The sequence below is a fragment of the Athene noctua genome, chromosome 10 (assembly GCF_965140245.1).
Source record: "Athene noctua chromosome 10, bAthNoc1.hap1.1, whole genome shotgun sequence".
Taxonomy (NCBI): domain Eukaryota; kingdom Metazoa; phylum Chordata; class Aves; order Strigiformes; family Strigidae; genus Athene; species Athene noctua.
In genome coordinates, this window is record NC_134046.1 from 15,526,065 (window position 1) to 15,544,179 (window position 18,115).

Genomic DNA, 18,115 nt, shown 5'->3' on the forward strand with positions numbered 1-18,115 from the left:
CCAACTTTATCTGTCCATGTGGTGAAAGTAGAGAAATCATTTGATAACAAATTTGTGTAAACTTTCAAGGGAACTGAATTCAGATCTCCAGATTTGCTTTTATTTAATTCTGGTTCCCCAGGGGATACACGGTTGTAAGGAGATTACTTTCCATCTTATAAACAGACATAACCAAAATCTTGGGAACACGTTTAAACCTTCAGTTTCTTAAAATCTTGCAGGATTGTCTGACCTTATAAGAATTTCATGACCAATAGTCAAATCCTGTGAGAACAGCTTTCTGAGGAAGCAATAACACTGGTCTCCCCTACCTCAGCAGTAAAACAGGCTTGTAAAAGAAAACACTGCAAAACTGGCATGACCATACCCCCATTCTTCCTGAGTTCTGCTCCTAGGCATGGTCTGTGGCACATATTTTTTCCTGCTAAAGGTAGTGTAATTTACATGTCTGGCTTTCCATAAGTAGTGAAAACACTTTTTATATATAAAAGTCCAGGTGGTTTCATAGCCATATCATACATTCCTTTTCTCCCAGGGTGACATAAATAGTTATTTATCCACAGTATTTCAGAGACACAGAATCAAGGTGGTCAGTTAAGCGCAGTATGTTCCTGCTGGTGCCTTGCCAGATTTCTTATGTATTTGTATTTTATGCTGTGGCCAAGTTTTGCCTGCAGATGGGTCTCTGAGTGTTTGCTTCCTGGTACTAGTTTGACATAGCTCCACTGAAATAAATGGAAAGACTTTGTCTTCTGTGGGCTTTGGATGTATCCTTTTAGTGTCTTTCATCTGTGAAGAGAAAGCGCTCAGTAAAGCAGGGGGAATGTTACCTGTATTTCATAAACAGATATTGTTTATGAACAGAATGGTCAGCCATGGCCTCGTGCCTGTTGTGTGAGATGACTGTCTTATTGCTTCTCCTCTCAATAGTCTGAACTGCCTTTCTCTCCTTCCGAGCTGTAACACTTCTTGCTGTAAAGCAGATTCTCTAGGTTGCTCCCTCTGTCTTGCCTCTGCGTGAGGAAGGTGCCTGAATCTTCCTGCTTGGGGTTTTCTTTCTTGAGCAATGGTTGCTGGACGATGTAGCCAAGGGCTGATGGTGCAGAGCACTGCCAGGTGTAGGAGTAATGGCTGTGACCAGTACAGTTTCTCACCACTAGCTCCGTACCTAGCAGACAGTATCCTGAGGTCTGTATAGATGCCACAGGATTCAGAGTGGTGCTGCATTGCTCTGCTTTTTGCCAGAGCTTGTTACAGACCTGGTGCCAGAATAAGGACCACAAGCATCTCCCACAAGTGCCTCAAAGCTGCATCAAGGAATGCAGCCTGCAAAACTCAATGCATTTTCTCCCACTCCCTCTCTTCCTACCCCCACAACACATTTTTCTCTGTACTGAGACAACAGGTATATCAAAACTCTCTCTTTTGTCTTTAGGCAGATGGTATGGAAAGGGCCCCCTACCAGGCTAGAGCACAAGGTTGCTTTTGAGTACCTGTCTTGACACACAGTGGTTGGCTTTTTCAGCTGTTCTCAGCTGGGAGTGGATTAGAGCTCTGCTCCCAGCTGTGTGCAGCTGACAGGCCTGGAAGGACGCACACTGTCACTGCCGCTGCTGTCGGGGAAGCACTGCCAGGCAGCAGCACTGCGAGGGTTATGGCCCTCAACAGCGTTCCCAGGAAAATGTTTTGAATATTGGGGGAACAGGATAGGGAATCTTTGCCACCTGCACAGCCGGTAGCGGCTGCAGAGCACTCTCGCTGCCGATGTGTCCCGGATGCAGTCTTCAGAGTTTCTGCGAGGGCATGTCGCAGAGGAACTGGAAAAGCTGTCAAGAAATCCATAGCAATGCTAAAACCAGAGAAGCATGGGTAACCCTCTGTGGGCCAGTACTGTTTCAACACTCTGCCCTCTCAACCCCTTGCTTACTCAATATGACTAGCATTCATAAAACAAACGAAATGCACAGTGTGTGTGTGTGTGTATAGAGGAAGAGAGCTGGGATACGTGTTGTGTGGTATGGCAGAAAGGTTTTTTTGGCATCATTATCAGATTTTCAGGCAGTGAAGATGTTTTCATTTAGCACAAAATTAGTTTGTATTTTGTATGTGTTTTCAAAAAAAGTGAGATATGATTAGGCAATATTGAATGATAATTTATAAATCTACAATTTGTTATTGGTTTGTGTCTGTAGCCTTTTTATGTGATTTAAATGTACAGTTCACTAATCTTAGCTTATTCCCTTCTATGTTTAGCCAAAATGAACTGTTAAAGAATGCGAAATATATTATTTTATTGGCAGTGACTCACAACTGAGTCAGTGAACTTTTTTGCACTTACAACTAAAATTGGATTCTAACTTTCAAAAATTTATGACAATTGCTCCTTCTTGTGGCTTGAATGTTGACATATAATTAATTTAGGATTTCTTCATGAGATTTCCTGTCTAGGTTTGTACCTGTCACAAAAATATCCTTGGAAGTTTATCTAACAGCTGGAACACCACAAGAGTCGATTGAAATTTAGCAAAGAGATTTACTGGGGCCAACAGGAAGTGCTCAGAGCAGGATGGCATAAATAGGCAAAAAGAGCCCTTTTATTTCAGCGGTTTTGAAGGGTCCCAGTACAGGCTGATAATGGCATAATCCTGAAAAATGCTGACAGTGTCAGCCAGCAACACCAGCACAGAAAAGGATTCCACAAGCATGGACTGGCACTTTGTTGAATTATGCACAGAATGGAAATATGTCTGTTGCCTTCCCTCGATCCCAGCTGCCCTGCAAGTTTCAGATCATTCTTTTGAGAAACCAGATATATTTAATGGGAATTTTCCATGAAATGGTTTTGAAATCTATTTTGTTCCTCTGTAGGATTGAAGGAATTCTGAAAATTCAAAATCTAGGTTGCTGTGACTTGTGTGACTGGGCAGGAAAATGGCAGATGAAGTTTTCTTTAGATAAACTTAAAAAGAAGCATATGGGAGAAAAGCAACCCTAACACTACATACCAAACATCATGACGTAAATTACTGTTACTTTTCATGATGGAGATATTGAAATTATTGTACAGTCCTCCGAAATCTTAGCTTTATTTGGAGCAGTGATCAAAAAGGCAAACAATACTATAAATATGTAGGAAACAAATAGATACCTAAACACCAAGCCATTTTAACCTCTGTACCTGTTCAAGGTTTGCCCACGTCTTTGCTATTCCACACATTTTTAATAAGCCACTGAGAAAGAATAGAGAACACAGGAAAGGCTAGAAAAAAGGATTTCAAATTGTTTTTACATAAAAAGAGGCTATTGCAATATAATTCTCCCATGGAAAAGAAGTATAAAAATTAGAAGTCTCTAAAATCATGAATAGTCTGAAGAGTGTGAATATTAAATAATTGGTATGTTTTCCCAATATGGACACTCAGTGAAATGAGTAGGCAGTGGATTTTAGATAAAATGCAAGCAATACTTACTCAGATATCATGTAACTGTTGCCTAGGCTTGCCATGCCAGCTGCGGAGACCTCAAGTATAAATGAAATTGGAACAGTGCTGAATGGTTTGTGGATGGTTTTGGTCTACTGATGGTTATTCAGTGCAAGGTTCTGGGTTTAGCAGGGATTCCTGAACTCAGGGGCACGTGCATTGTGGGGAACCTGGAGAATATTCTCTGGAGGAGAAGGGCAGGCCCTGTTTCCTTCTACACAGGGATAGCAGAAAGTGCGAGTTGTTCCTGATCCGCACTTCAAAATTTGGAAGAGAGATAAATTAGAAAATATTACTGGAACAAGCTGCATTTTCTATGAGCCTACAAAATAATTTGTGGCCATTATTGTGGGCAATGCCTAATGATGCTTCCATCAGGTATGTACCTTGGGGAATTAAAAATAACATTTCATTTAATGAAATGAAAGTAAAGATCCTAAAACATTCTATTGGAAAAAAAATCTGCAAAGGGCATGGGTGATTCTCCTCCTTACTTTTATGTGCTATGTTGGGACTTGCATGAGAAAATTCATGGGGTTTTGTTATTTTTTACATGATTGTTAATTGTTGAGCTCTGTTAAAAAGCTATTCCTGGCTTAATCAATTGCTTTTGGTGATAAAACAATTGATAAATTACAGTTAGGGTATATGCTATAAAAATTGTTCAAATAGCACAAGTAACTCAGATAAATTAATAAAAAGTTAAGTTTGATTTATCTGTGCAAATGTTTGTAAAACCAAGGTTTTCTCATCAAAAAAATGCAGTGAGACCATGTTCTTTGACTTAATCCCTGCATTTTATATTCTAGCCCTCACGATACAGTACACTAAATTCAAATATGAAATCGTGATCCAACTGTGCTTTTTTGCTGAATTTCCCATGTCTTTGTATCCAGCTCCAAAGTTCCTTATATAGCACAGGCTGCTGTGTCTCATATCTGAAGTGTATAAATACGAATGTGAAGGTGGCGACCTATATCTTTAAGTTCAGATAGAAAATGAGGCAAAACATGCAAGTGTGAGGAAAGAAATAAATCCAGAAGACTAGAATTAAATGGGCTGGATAATTTTATTGTATTTAGAATACTTAATGAGAAATTAGGATGTCTTGTCAAATTTGGTTTTCTCTTATTGAATTAGGGAGTCCAGTAAGAACAAAGTTTCTGGAAAGTAGCCCTGAAACTATCTTATCTTTCTTGTAATATAGTTGTTTCAGTAGAAAAAAAATAAATTTTAAGCACCACTTTTATTGCTACTCCCTCTAAAATTGATGGAGGAGTTATCAAAGTTTGTATTGCCATCATTATTCTTATTTTTCAAGTTGATGCTGTGAGTTAAGTTCCACTCTGGGCTTTACTTTTTCCTCAGTGGGACTGACACATTTGTGCATGCACAAGAGTATCTTCTGATTTTGTTTTGCTGTTTTTAATTAGCAAATTATCCTCAAAAATGCTTTTGTGAATTACTCTTCTCGTGTTTTATCTTGTTCCAACTAATAGAACTGCAATATGCAAGTAAAGTAGACGGTGATGATATCACACAGTTTCCAGTTATAGTCCAATACCATCACTCAGCAATGAGTTGGTCAGAGATAGGCAGCAGAGACTGACAGAGTGGTAAGAGCACTGCTGCAGAGAATGGAATAAAAAAGAGTGGGGAGAAATAAAGCTTAAGCAAGAAGAATAATAGAGAGGAAAAACTAGAGAAGGTCTGTGCACAGTTGGAATGGGAGATCGAAAGGGGAAAGAAAATGGGCACAGGGAAATAGGTGTTCTCTAGAAAAAAATACTATTCAGTGTAAGTTGTGATTTATGATGAATTGTAGTGATTATTTATGCTCAAATTTACTTGTCTTGATAAACACAGTTTATCATTTTTTGTAAATGCATCAAGTAGAAAATGTTGTCCTGGTAATTTTATATGATGTCATAATGAAGTTCGTATTTTTCATTGTCTATGTTTATCTGTCATTTGACACTTGCATGGAAAGTCTGAGTATCTCCTTTGGAAATCTTGCAATCTAAGCCTCTGAACTTGCTAACTCTTACACAGATGCATGCTTTTGAGTTTGTGAATGGTTAAAAAGATGGTATTTGGAATTTGGGAGGGGAAGCAAGATTTTGCTTAAACAAGTTTCTTATTGCTATTTTATTTTTTCCCTTTGTGCAATAGTCATTATTACTGGTATACTGGTAACTATGGGTCTTGTATGCATGCCCTTAGTAAAAGGATAGCCTGTAAGGCCCCTTTCATTATAGACTCTTAAGTATTCTCTTAATGTTAGGTGCACATTTAAGTCTCACTTAGAGTAAAAATTAAAACATATGCTTATATGCTTCCTAGAACTGGTCCCTAAGTCTTCCGTAACATGCACTGAGAAATGCGTGGGCAGACTCATAATTGTGGAGAAGCTCATATTATTGGGGCCTAAAGTATAAAAATTATTGCATAATTAGACCACACAAGTTAGATTTCAAAATGCTGCATGTTGTTTGGATGGGTATTTAAAAAATAAGTAGCTGTCAAGCATGTACGGTCATGTTCACACTGCCACACACAGTCATTGTAATGCTTTAGCAGTTTGAGGAGTTTTAAGTGGATCCAACATTGGTCTTACTTCAAATAGACCAAACCTGCTAACATTTTCCTTAGTTGTATCTCTTTCTTTCTGACATTAAAAGATGCAACTGTAAGTGTCACACTTCACTTTTATAAGTAGGTTCATATCATGAACCATGTAAAATAAAAAATATTTAGGATCATTTGGAGAGGAAGAAGATAAAAGTACATCTCATGCTGTAAAACAGGCTTTAGATATATAACAAAATTCTGAGCTATCCTTTGGCATATTGATTTCTTTTATATTATTATTTATACAATCAGTATACATCACAATTCCCTCCACAGCACAATTAATATTTAAATATAACTGATAGGATAACTTTAAAGAGTACAGGGCTATTAACTAGAAGAAAAAACTAATGAAATGGCATGTTAATGGTTTACCTAAATTATGAGTATAGATGGGAATATACAGTGGTTGTTACAAATATTCAGATCCACAGAGCAATACTCTGAAGCTCATTTGTTTATTCTCAGTTTTAGAAGATAAGCCGTCTAAGGTGATTGGAAAAGCAGACATAAGCCATTAGATGCATCTTTATTAATTTTCTTTTTACTATTTGGTTAAGAAAAAGATAATCCCAGCAAACTTCTGCCAATTTACTGGAGTCATCTGCCCTAAGGACACCATGCTATGCCCAGCACTTCCAAGAAGACTTGCCCTCTCTAGCCAAGTATTCAACCTTTTCCTAAGGGAAGAACTGGGCCCACACATGAAGTACCTCAAACCTGCACTCAGCCCTCACCACCTCTCTTCCTCCCGACTCCATCAAGCCTTTGGGTACTTCAAAAGGAGTACAGGCCTTGTACTGCTCATTGGCTGGAATGCTTTTGGATTAAACTTCCTCACCACCAGATATATTAGTATTTACTCTGGTACAACATCTAGTAACCAATATGCTTCTAACAACAGTGTGGTGACAGCCAGCCAATGTTAGCTATTAAATATTGACTGGCTCTGGTAGGATGTGTGAGGTGAAAACCAAGTCATACTCCCTACAACCAGACAAATATGTATAAGATTTTAAGAATTTCCTTCTAGTCCCAAACTATCAGGAAATCTAAAAAGATGACAGAAAAAAAAAATAAAAATCCTACAAATTCTAGAAATTCCCCTCATCCAGAGAGAAGCCACAGCTATGACCTTGCTTGGCTCAGGCAAACTCCTAAGAACAGGAAAGAAACACCCCTCACCACTGCTGGCTGAAGAAAGAATGTGCTTTTCCTTTGACATAATTTTTGTCCCTCCAAAAGGAGTGGCCAATCATTTCTGTGGGTCAGCAAGTCAGATCTTACTGAGCCCTCGGCAGTGCTGCCAGCAGCAGTGAGCTGGGTGCACCCAAAGGGTGACTACGCCTGAGCAAAAACACTGTTACCTCACCCATGAAGAAACAGGGAAGGGCACCAGGGAAATGCCTGTGGACAGAAAGAACAAAAGATTGCCAACCCCTTCCCTCCTTCAGCTGTGACCTGTCTTTATCATTCTCTGCACATTTAACCTCTTACATAAGCCTTAGCTCATTTGGGAATGAGGACAGCAGCAACACGTAACAGGCTTGAGAGAGTCAAATGTTTCAGATGCACAAGTGTTCAGCCAGCTCATCATTTGCTCCATATCTACAGACTGGCAGTGATGAATCTGCAGGGATTTACAAAAGATGGGATCACAATGCAGTTTTGAAAGGCAAACAGAACCTTCAGAGCTCAGGGACCATGAGCATCCTCATCAATGTGCAATAGAAACTTTACACTGTTCCCTGGAAAAAGTGTAGTCCTTGGAGAGATAGGGAGGAGTATTCTTCTGATTTGCATCTCATATTAGGGTTTATGATTTAAATCTACCCCTCAGTTATATCAGTAATATCTCAATTAATTTAATTAATTTTTCTTGTCCATTTTAGAATCCAGTTTTTAAAGCCTGAATTAAATATATGTTTTATCTTCAAGAAACAAACAAACAAAAAAGAACAGTGAGGAGTGTTGATTTAAATAAGTGGATGCTTATAAATGAAACTTATCCCAGCTGGGATTTTAGTGGGTTCGTTTTTTCTGTTTTCATTTTGCAATGAATTTCTAACAACAAAGATTTCTCTATCCAGTGAAAATTTTCTCTTTTAAGAGAAAACAGCATCTTGAGGTTTCCTTTTTTAAAGAAAAAAAAAAAAATTAAAACAAAACATGCAGCAAGTTGCAATTAAATTTCAGTTAACAAAATGCAAAAGTACATACAACCTCCATCTGCCAAAAATAAATAGTTTGAAAAGTAATTTCACATCCCTGACAATGACGACTGTGTTTATGACATATTTCTGGGGCCATATTCCACTCTCCTATCACTGCCAGCTTGCGTCCAGTATTTAGAAATAAAACAGAAACACATTGAACTTGCTGAACTAGATGTTGCCACACTGCAACTCTAATGGGCTTAGTGACCACAACCTACAGGGGCCAGAATGTGTCAACAGCAAAAGGGCCAACCTCAATCACTGTCTGTGCTTTTACAAAGTTGTTACATGTTTAATTCTTTGCAGCTTAGTTCTCCTGCTGTTCTGGCTGCTCAAAACCAAGGCTCATATATTGCAGCAGCCTTCTCTACCTCATATAATGCCACAAAGGTCCCAGCAGGAGACCTTTCAGTGGAGCAGACAAGCCACAGGCTAGGGCAAACAGGGCATCACAACTTCCTAATAAGATGACTTATTAGATTGGGGGCTTGACACAGCTTTTATTTAACCACTTCTTTTCTTAGCCACCAGAAACATGGTCTGCCTGCTTGGAGCACAGTAAGTGGTATGTGGATTTGCAGCAAATACTGCCACATGCATTCAACCCGGTCTCTAAGTAGAGCATGGTTTCTGATCACTTTATCACTACACCAATACAATAATTTTGCCCTTCATGTCAGATTTCCAGGCACACGATTTTTTAGTATATTAAATTAACGCTTTCCCACTGGATTGGTCACTGCCTGTTCCGGACTTTGAGTGGGCTTGTGGAGGGCTGGCAGTGAACGGGTTAAACTGAAAAGGCAGGATCAGTTTCCTGCCTGCACTTGCAATGGCCTAAGGCAGTGCCTGCTGTTCAGGAGTTAGAGAGAGTGCCTTGCCTTGTCCCAGGTGGCAGACAGGCAAACCATGTTATTAAGAAGCAGAGATCGAAAAACCTTGATCTTCAAAAAAGGCCCCTAATTAGTCCCTAGCATGAGAATAAATGGCATTCCACATCAGCAAGGATGAAAAAGGGTCCTTCAAATTTCATCAAGTAATCTCTGCAATTGACAGTTTTTAGGATCACATTGGGAACTCTTGTTGTTTGATCCATTTTACCCAAAACCTCTTCTTTATTTGTCACTTCTGTTTCATTTAAATAATAAAAAAAGGAGTTTAATGGTCTCACATGCTGCATCTTAAGGAAGTCATAAATGTCTTGACAAAGAGCTCCATGCCGTGCGTTGCTGAGTCACTGCTGCCTCCATGAGCAGCTCTCGGGTCCACTGGAGTCGATAGAAATTCTTCCATCATCTTTGATACACTCCAGCTCAGCCCATCAAAGTGCTAGTCTGAAGCCATCCGTATCATTTCCCATAGAACTCTTTTTAATTCAGCATGAAAGTGACAGGTTGAAGGACATGTGCTGAGTTTTCTCATAAATTTCTGAAGAGCTTTGATTTGGACTAGACTTGTTTTATGAAAAGAAAAAGTTTATTAAAGAATCTTTCAATTCATATACCACTTACCTAATTTTGATTTATAAACATTCCCAGTAGAGAAGACATCCTTGTCCAAATAGTCTTAAGGTTCATAAACTTCATCTACTTTTATCATATAATCATACAGTAGTTTTCAAGGACTCTCACTCTCTAGAGGGCTTGAATGCATTTGATTTTATTCATCCCAATGGTATCTGCTTTTATCCCTAACTCAGATTAACATTCTGGCTTTATAACAATATGGAAAGTTCATCACGTTCAAGCAGTGATTCTACCACCAGCTGTAGATCCTTCTGAATTTTACTGTATAATGAATTTAAAACATAAATAGCAAAAAATGGGATAAATAATTTCTTTGCCAGAATTGGAACAATGTTAATTTTGTTATACGTAACCTTCTATACTGATGTTTTTTGCGAACCTTTCAATATTTAATTAAATCACACAGTTTCTGGATCTTTCTTTTAAAATGTATTTTACTTGTCTATTTGCCATTTTTAAGCTTTATTGCAAGTAACTATAAATCATTGAAAAAGTAAAATGAAAAATGGTTCTACTTTTACAATGTAGCTACGAAGATATTTTCTAGAATCTAAGAAATACACCTCAGAATTGCTTATTCAAAATCAAGTTATCATTATCAGGGATGTTTCACATTATTATAAAAGAGATTTGTTATTAGGATTTTGTAAACTAGGTTTAAGCTATTTATTTTCTGAAAGGATCAGTGCATTAAGAGTAGAGCAGGGCAGCTTTGCCTAGGTATACCTGAACGTTGTCAGACAGTTGCAGATCTCACAGGTAACATTTCCTTAAGTGGAGTTTTTAAGAATGACGAAAATTTGTTCTCCTCCAAGCATGGTGTTTACTTTCTCTGTTCAGTGTTCTCCAGATAATATGCAGTGCTGCACTTACCGTTCAAATCAAGAAACTTCCTTTAGCATTACTTTAACCTGTGGACTTTATTGATTTGAGATGTAAGAAATTGTATGCCAGAACTTTGGTTATTTTAACTAGTTCTAAACAAGAAAGACTAACATCAGTTTTGACAACAAACAAAACCAGTTTTTGTTCTATCGGTTATGTTTAAAAGATTCCAATTTCAAACCAAACACAACTTGTGGTTATTCTGTCAGATATTTATATAGCCACTGGGGCGCCATAGTTATGCACCGCATACATCATTGTATTTTTAAAATGTACTTAATGAACATTTTTTCTTTTCTGGTAACTACTTCATTGCCTTAAATGAATGCATTCCAATAGAATTTGTAACAAATGAGCACTTTGTGTTTGCATTAATGCCAAACACGTTTAACAAATTTTTAACAAGGAACACTGGCAAAAAGCCAAACTCCTAGAGGGACACTGAAGGAATGCTATAAATTTAAACTAGATTTTACCTTTTCACTCAGCTCAACAAGTGTCTTAGGTGTCTCTGGCATCTCGGCACTGGAAGTTTTCTACATAGATTGGATACAACTTTATGTCTTAATTATTTCTCTTCTTGGCCCTCCTTGCTAGAGATTTTTACATCAATATAACAGGCTTTAACAGGTTACTGTATTCTTTAGAAAGCGAACAGTGGGTTTTCATTCTTTCCATGAGAGTTAGGCCAGGAGGAAGTAGCAAAACCAGTATTTGTTGGGACTGTAATGACAGAGAAGTTCAAATAGTACATATCATCCCATTTTTGTATCCTGTGTTAAGGGAACTATATTGTGGCGAGCACTCCAGCAGATCTGTGCTACCTAATATTGTTTCTTGTGCTGAGTTGCAAATATCTGGACTGTGATCATGTTTGCAACTGCACTTCAGGGGCAGGGGAAAAGCAGCCCGCAGTGCTCCCACTGGTCTGAGCTCTGGGCTCGCACAGAAGCCACGAACAGATTTTTGGCTGAATCAAACATCTGGGGGGATTCTGCAGTTGTTAAGTTATGCCCACATGGTACATGTCACTGCAGACCTTGGGAATCACCTAGTCTGTAATACATGTTTGTATTAAAAGTGTTACAAGTAGCTCCACAAACCACATGCTTGCTCTTTACTTGTAACTTAATATATTAATTTAATTTTTACTATGTTATTTTAGTTGTAATCAAATGCAGGAACTGAAAAATAATAATACTTAGCACTCATCCAAGACTATTAAGGCACATTACAAACATTAAGCCTTGCAAATTCCTGTGAGGAGCCTGATGTTATCCCTGCTCTAGCAAAGAGTAAGTTGGGCACAGAAAAATGATACGGCTTTTTCCTTAGTCACCCAATAAGCTAGTGGCAGGGACAGGATTCAGAACACTACTGTGCCAGGGCTTTGTCTTAGTTAATTGTGTCATTCTTCTCATGATTTTGCACAGACAAAAGTAAAAATTGAGAATGCTTTTTTTTTCTTCACATCATTTAGATGTTGCAAGAGGTGCAGGTGAGTTCCAGAAGGTCAGTTGAGAAAGACTTTATGAGTTATAGCCTTATTTTTCAAATACTACTTTCCAATCTAGTTACTTGTTTCCAGAAAATGAAATAATTTCCCATCATTTGTGCGTACTCTGATCACAGTAATGATGTATGAGTCTAGAGAAGGAAACTGAGTCATTGATCCTGACAGCTTTTTAAAAGATGTCACATTACAATGCAGATGCCTTGTCATAGACTAAGGAGGAGAAATAGCCCTAACAGGTTTTTATTAATGATATCCTTCTCTACTAACATTTGGTCAGATACCAATTCCCTGCAATAAAGTGGCTATTCCCTCTCTTTCTGACTCACTAATTACCATATCAGTTGTTGGCCTTTTATGTAGGTACCATGTGTAACAGGTTAGGAGAGGGCAATTTAAGCCTATGTGAATGGGTATCTGTTTTTGTATCTGGGTGCTTGTTGCAAACATTTGGAAAGCATATGGAGCATAATGGACATTAACCCAGATGTCAAAAATAGCCTGCATTTTACTACTGTTATTAAACAGTTTCCCCTTTAACCCCTTTGTGTTTACCCACCCACTCCAGCTTGTTTCTGCAAATCACTGCTGAGAGGAAAGGATTGAAGGTAAAAAGTAGTAATCAGGCAGGTGTCTTTATCCAAAGGAAAAACAATCTGAACAAATATTTGTGGGCTACTACACTTTTATATCTTCACATCCTTCTGCTGTTTTCATTGACTGGTATCTAATGGACTGTCAGAGGTGCCAAACTCATAAGACATTAATTTCAGCTGGAGCACTGCTGAATCTCAGGCCCAATGTATGTTACCAAATTTTATTTCTGTTTTAGAGGTTCAGTGACCTATACCAAGTACAGCATTGAAGAAACAAATATAAATTTAATTTACTCAACCTCAGTTGGTATTTGACAGCAATATCCTTTTATATATTTATTTGACTTACTAGAGAAATACTTTGCATTTCCTACCTGTGGTGAATAAGTTTTTCTTACACTTCCAATACATGTATGGTTTCCTGATGAATGGGTGGGTTGATTAAGTGGGTGGGGTTTATTTGGGGGTTTCATTCTACAGTAAAACCCCAGTGAAAATTTGGGGAGCAAGTCAGAGAGATACTATATTTTGTAATTTGTTGCTGTTCCTCAGATTGGACACTTTATGCTGGGTTCTTATTTCTAAGAGCAAAAACGAGTATTAATTGCAAAGGAACTTGTAAAATACCAAGTATATTGAAGATTTGCTGTGATTATGTTTGTAGTGAAACTCTTAAAAAAATATAGACATTTTTGTGCTACAGTTTCTGGAATGTACTCTGCTCAGTAAGTTATGTGGGTGCTTCATATGCTTATGTATCTCTTTGATGATTAAGAAATACTCTGCACACAAAAGAATGGGAGCTATGCACAGTTCACGAAACGTAATGCATGCTCTGACTTACAGTTTTCATAAAAAGTTTGCAAAGATTTTATGTGCCAGAACTAGTAACATGATCTACTTTAGGAACTCCCTGGCTTTCCAGCTCTGCAGAAGTCATTTTTTCTCCATTCAAGGGCCAGATCCAAAACCTGTTAAAATCAGTGGGAACCTTTCCACATTTCAGTGGGCTTTGGATTAGTCCCTAAGTGTTTCAACCAGAAGAATTGTACCAACCTCCCATTGGAAAAGTAGAACTATTCATCTAAGCTTGTGTTATATAAACCATTACATGTACTTGCCACAAAGATATGAACTTGAAAATGGGGATTTAAAATAGTTTGTGAGTTTATCTGTAAACAGTATTTCACTTTACTCACAAAATAATTACTCTGAGAAATATTAGATTCTAGAATGTAAAGCAGCATTTTAGTCAACTAGTTCTATTTACAAAACTTAACAATTTTTCAGCTGTATGCAAAAGTGTAAGCATTCTATGGCAATTTCTTTTTCATAAAACTGGATGTTTCGGAAACTTCTAAGGTTACATAAATGCAAGGCCAATAACAGAGAATCCCATAATAACCCATTTCCAATTTTCTAGAAACAAAGTCAATGGATAAATGAACAACTGCCCTGTAAAGGAATCATTTAATTCCTCCCACTCATCTGATACACAGATAATGTGAATAAGACTAATCCATTGCTCTCTGTTCAAGAATACTGTGCCGTTTTCTTGCAGCAGAACTAGCGTAACAATAAAAATCATTCAGGCCTCGCTCCGTAGTTGCTTACAATCAGACTACGGAGCCTCATCCAAAGCCTGTGGAAACCAGGAAGACTCTTCCCACGGACAGAGTCAGGCTTACACAAGTTACCTCTCATAGCGCCCTAGATTTCAGCAGTGCCTGACAGGCCATGAAGAGCAATAGTCACTGACTGCCAGCCTGCATGGCTGAAAAACTCATAACAGATTGTTGTATATTTTAACTTTTATAAATCTGAGGTTCTTGTATCCATAAAATCCTTCTCCACTGTTTTGTAAATTAAAGTGGACTTAAAGTGCTTAAAATATAACAATAAAATGTTGCTGTCAGTACCTTCAATTCTGGAGAGTTGCAAGAGGTACTACATATTCCCACCTGCCATGGAACACAGTGGAAAGAAATGGATGATTACTTCGGTTTCCAAATAAAAATATTTAGTTTTATTTAATAGCATTTCCACTTCAAAACTACTGTGCTTATAGACAAGATCAGAAGACTCACCATTCACAGAATCACAAGCACAACAGAATTTCACATCTTTGGAATTTAAGAATTTTCCCTTTTAGGGTGAATCTTGTCATAAAAATCAGCTGTAAAAGTAATTGCCACCCCATGAACATAATAAGTGGGTTCAAATCAAATTTAAATCCTTACTTAATCCTTAGTCCCTAGAAAAACAATATATCCACTGATGTCTATGAGAAGCTTGATTAGATGAGAATTGGGATGTTTTGTATGCTTCGATCATGTTATTAATCAGAATATTTTGTTTCCTTGTTACAGTTGTCAGAGGAACTAGTGAAAGAGGAAGAAAAAAAATGTAGCACTGGAAGCTAACGATGATAATCTATTGCATTGGATCTCTAAACATGACCATGATATCCTGGAGAAGATCACAGATGCAGAAAATTAATGCTAAGGTTGATATCTAATGAAATGCTGCATTAATTGGCATTTTCTCCATTATTTCTTGTAGTCTACTATGAATTTAGATACTTTGGAAAATAATGAAGGAGACTCAAGCAGAAATTGTAAGAGCTTCATTTCTGTCTTTAATGGGTCTTGGAAGTTACTCTGTTTTCACAAAGAAACCATCTGTTCAGAATATTATTGTTTAATGAAGTTCAGTTAAGCAGATTATTTAACTAATTTTTGGTAAATTGATATTGATTTTAATAAGTGATTCAGATTCTCTTAGATGTGGTATCTGCATTTGCTGATTTTACCTAGTCTCTTCTAAAGTATCACTTCTATTGCACTAGATTATCAAAGAGGTATTAGTAAAATGCTATATAAGGGTGTGGGCATTAATCTTACCCCCAGTTAGATGTGGGCTTTTCCAAAAGATAAAATCCAAGCCTTTACCCTCCTCTGTTTTCTTATATCTACAGATAAAATAATAATAATTTTTTTAAAATACCAAAACTAAAACCAAAAAACTTTGATAGTATAACCGGAATTAAGCTCTGGGCCAGGTTGGAAATGAAATCAATTTTTGGTACTAATAACTGATGACAAAGATTAGCTTTATGAAAATATGGTGTGTGTCTCTGACAATGCATAGGACATCTAATTTGAGCATAAATATAAGATTATATACAAAATGTATCTATTTCTGGATGGTAAAAGCTTGAGGCATATATAAATACATATGTATGTATATATATGGACATACACACAAGGATGTATCAAGCTTTTACCATCCAAAAGCATACAGGTTTTCAACAGTAAAAGCTGGGACTCTTTAAAAAACAAAACAAAATATAAGATTGCCGTGAATACAGTATATGCACTAGGTCTCCTGTAAATGAGGAACTGTTTGTTATTGTTTTCTACATTGAAAAACAGTCTCCAACATGGATCCCAATGATTCTGATATGCTAAAGAAAATACCAATGAACAAACAGCACTTAAAGGCTGTTTGCATCCACAAAATGTATCTAATAAAATAAATTTAAATCACATTCAAGGAAAAATAAAAATGTGAAGTCATTACATTCAGTGAGAGAATATAACTGATAGTCAAATCTCTACCACTTCTCAAGGAGAGGATCCTTATGACTCCGTGAACACTTTCAGTCAGTCTGGCAAACATGTGCAAATGTTTGGCTGTTTTATTGAGGCATCTTTTTGTCCATGGAAGAAATGCTTCCATGCTGATGGGAGTGGGAATAGAATATCTGCATTTTTAAAGGACAAACAATAAATTTAAGCATGGGTGGCCTTAATCCTTAGTAGTTTTTCTTTGCTGCTGTAAAAAAAGAGAAATTAAATGGATACTCCTAAAGTCTTGCACTGAATTTAGAAAAATTATTTTTGGAACCTGTGGTGCAATTAACCCTAAACATCTTACATGAGCCATACGTAGTAACCCCTTTAAAATTATTGTCTAGAGATGATATTTTATTTATTTGTACCATAATTCTTGGTGCAATCAAAGAGCAATTTATTCGAGCAGGAGTCCTGCTGGATGCTACTGTCTTCAGTAAATAGAGTAAAATGTATAGCATTAGTATAGCATAGATAATCCCAATTTCATTCATGTTTAAAAAGTTTGTCCTTTAACTATCAATGGCATTTTAGATCTTTGTTTTTGAAACAGCAAAGCTTTTGGGAGTATATTTAGCACATATGACAAATGTTGCACTTGGAAACTCAGACAACAAAACTAGTTTCTCATGACAAATTTGTTGTCACAGTAGGGGACAATCGTCTGTGTCTCTTACAATCAGGTCTTTACCTTAACTCTGCAACTGAATACTTGAAGTAGGAAATAAACTAGGGGGGAAGTAGGGTCACAGATACAAAGCTGTATAGTTAGATATTTATATGTATGTGCCAATTTTGTCACAGATATTATTTTAGGGGCATTTTTGCTCCACTCATGTTGGTAAGAGTATTGACCTAAACTTTTATCAGGACCTGCAAGTGTGCCCCTAAAGAGTAAAATTTTGTCTAACATTGCTTTTTGCTTTATTTTTTTTTTTTTTCTTTTCATTTCATGTGATACTCTATGATGTTTGGAGAAAATCTTTTCATACACTAAAATAGAATCTCGGGGTTTACAATAAACACTGTGATGTTGGGAAATATTTTATTTGAGCAATGTTTGGTAGGTTTTTTTCCCCCTCTAAGTGTAAAGAAGCAAACCAGTTTTCGGTTAACATTTAAGATAATGATTATTATTTTAATGTGAGGTCAGTCTTGTACTGCACATTCTTTCTTTCATTTAAATGTACAGTATGAATTTTGTATTTAATGAATTTTGTGTATCCAGTATGCACGTACCTGCACATTGACTTTCATTTGAAAGTGAGTTTCAATTTACTTTTTAAACAGTGTTTATGAAAAGACCTCAGATGTGTTGACACAAACTATATCTGCAGTGTTTTTTTTGTGTGTGTAGGGTGACGTTCGAATGTGATGTTCTGCAGCAATGGGTCAGTATTCCCTATTTACCTTAGGTCCTCATTTGATAGTGCTTCTTGTAATAATTTTTTCAAGTGAGTGGCATGTTCTGGATTGTGATGTTGATATATGGTTAAGGACATTGATATGAAACTAAGGAATTCCTAGAAATTACCAGTGGGCATGTATTAGACAGTCATTGTAATTTAATGTCTAGTAGAAGTGTAAAGTACCACGGTATTTAGAGTTCATAACATTGTTATCATGTGTAT

At 37.0% G+C, this 18,115-nt stretch overlaps 1 protein-coding gene across 5 annotated transcripts in view; it reads left to right on the forward strand.

Annotated features, from left to right (window-relative positions):
* Window positions 1-18,115, forward strand: part of ERC2 (ELKS/RAB6-interacting/CAST family member 2) — a 585,639-nt gene extending 567,524 nt beyond the window's left edge. For all 5 annotated transcript variants that reach the window (XM_074914417.1, XM_074914419.1, XM_074914418.1 and 2 more), the window contains one exon: window positions 15,219-18,115. The gene's annotated coding sequence lies outside the window, so the exon portion shown is untranslated. The remainder of the gene's footprint in view (window positions 1-15,218) is intronic.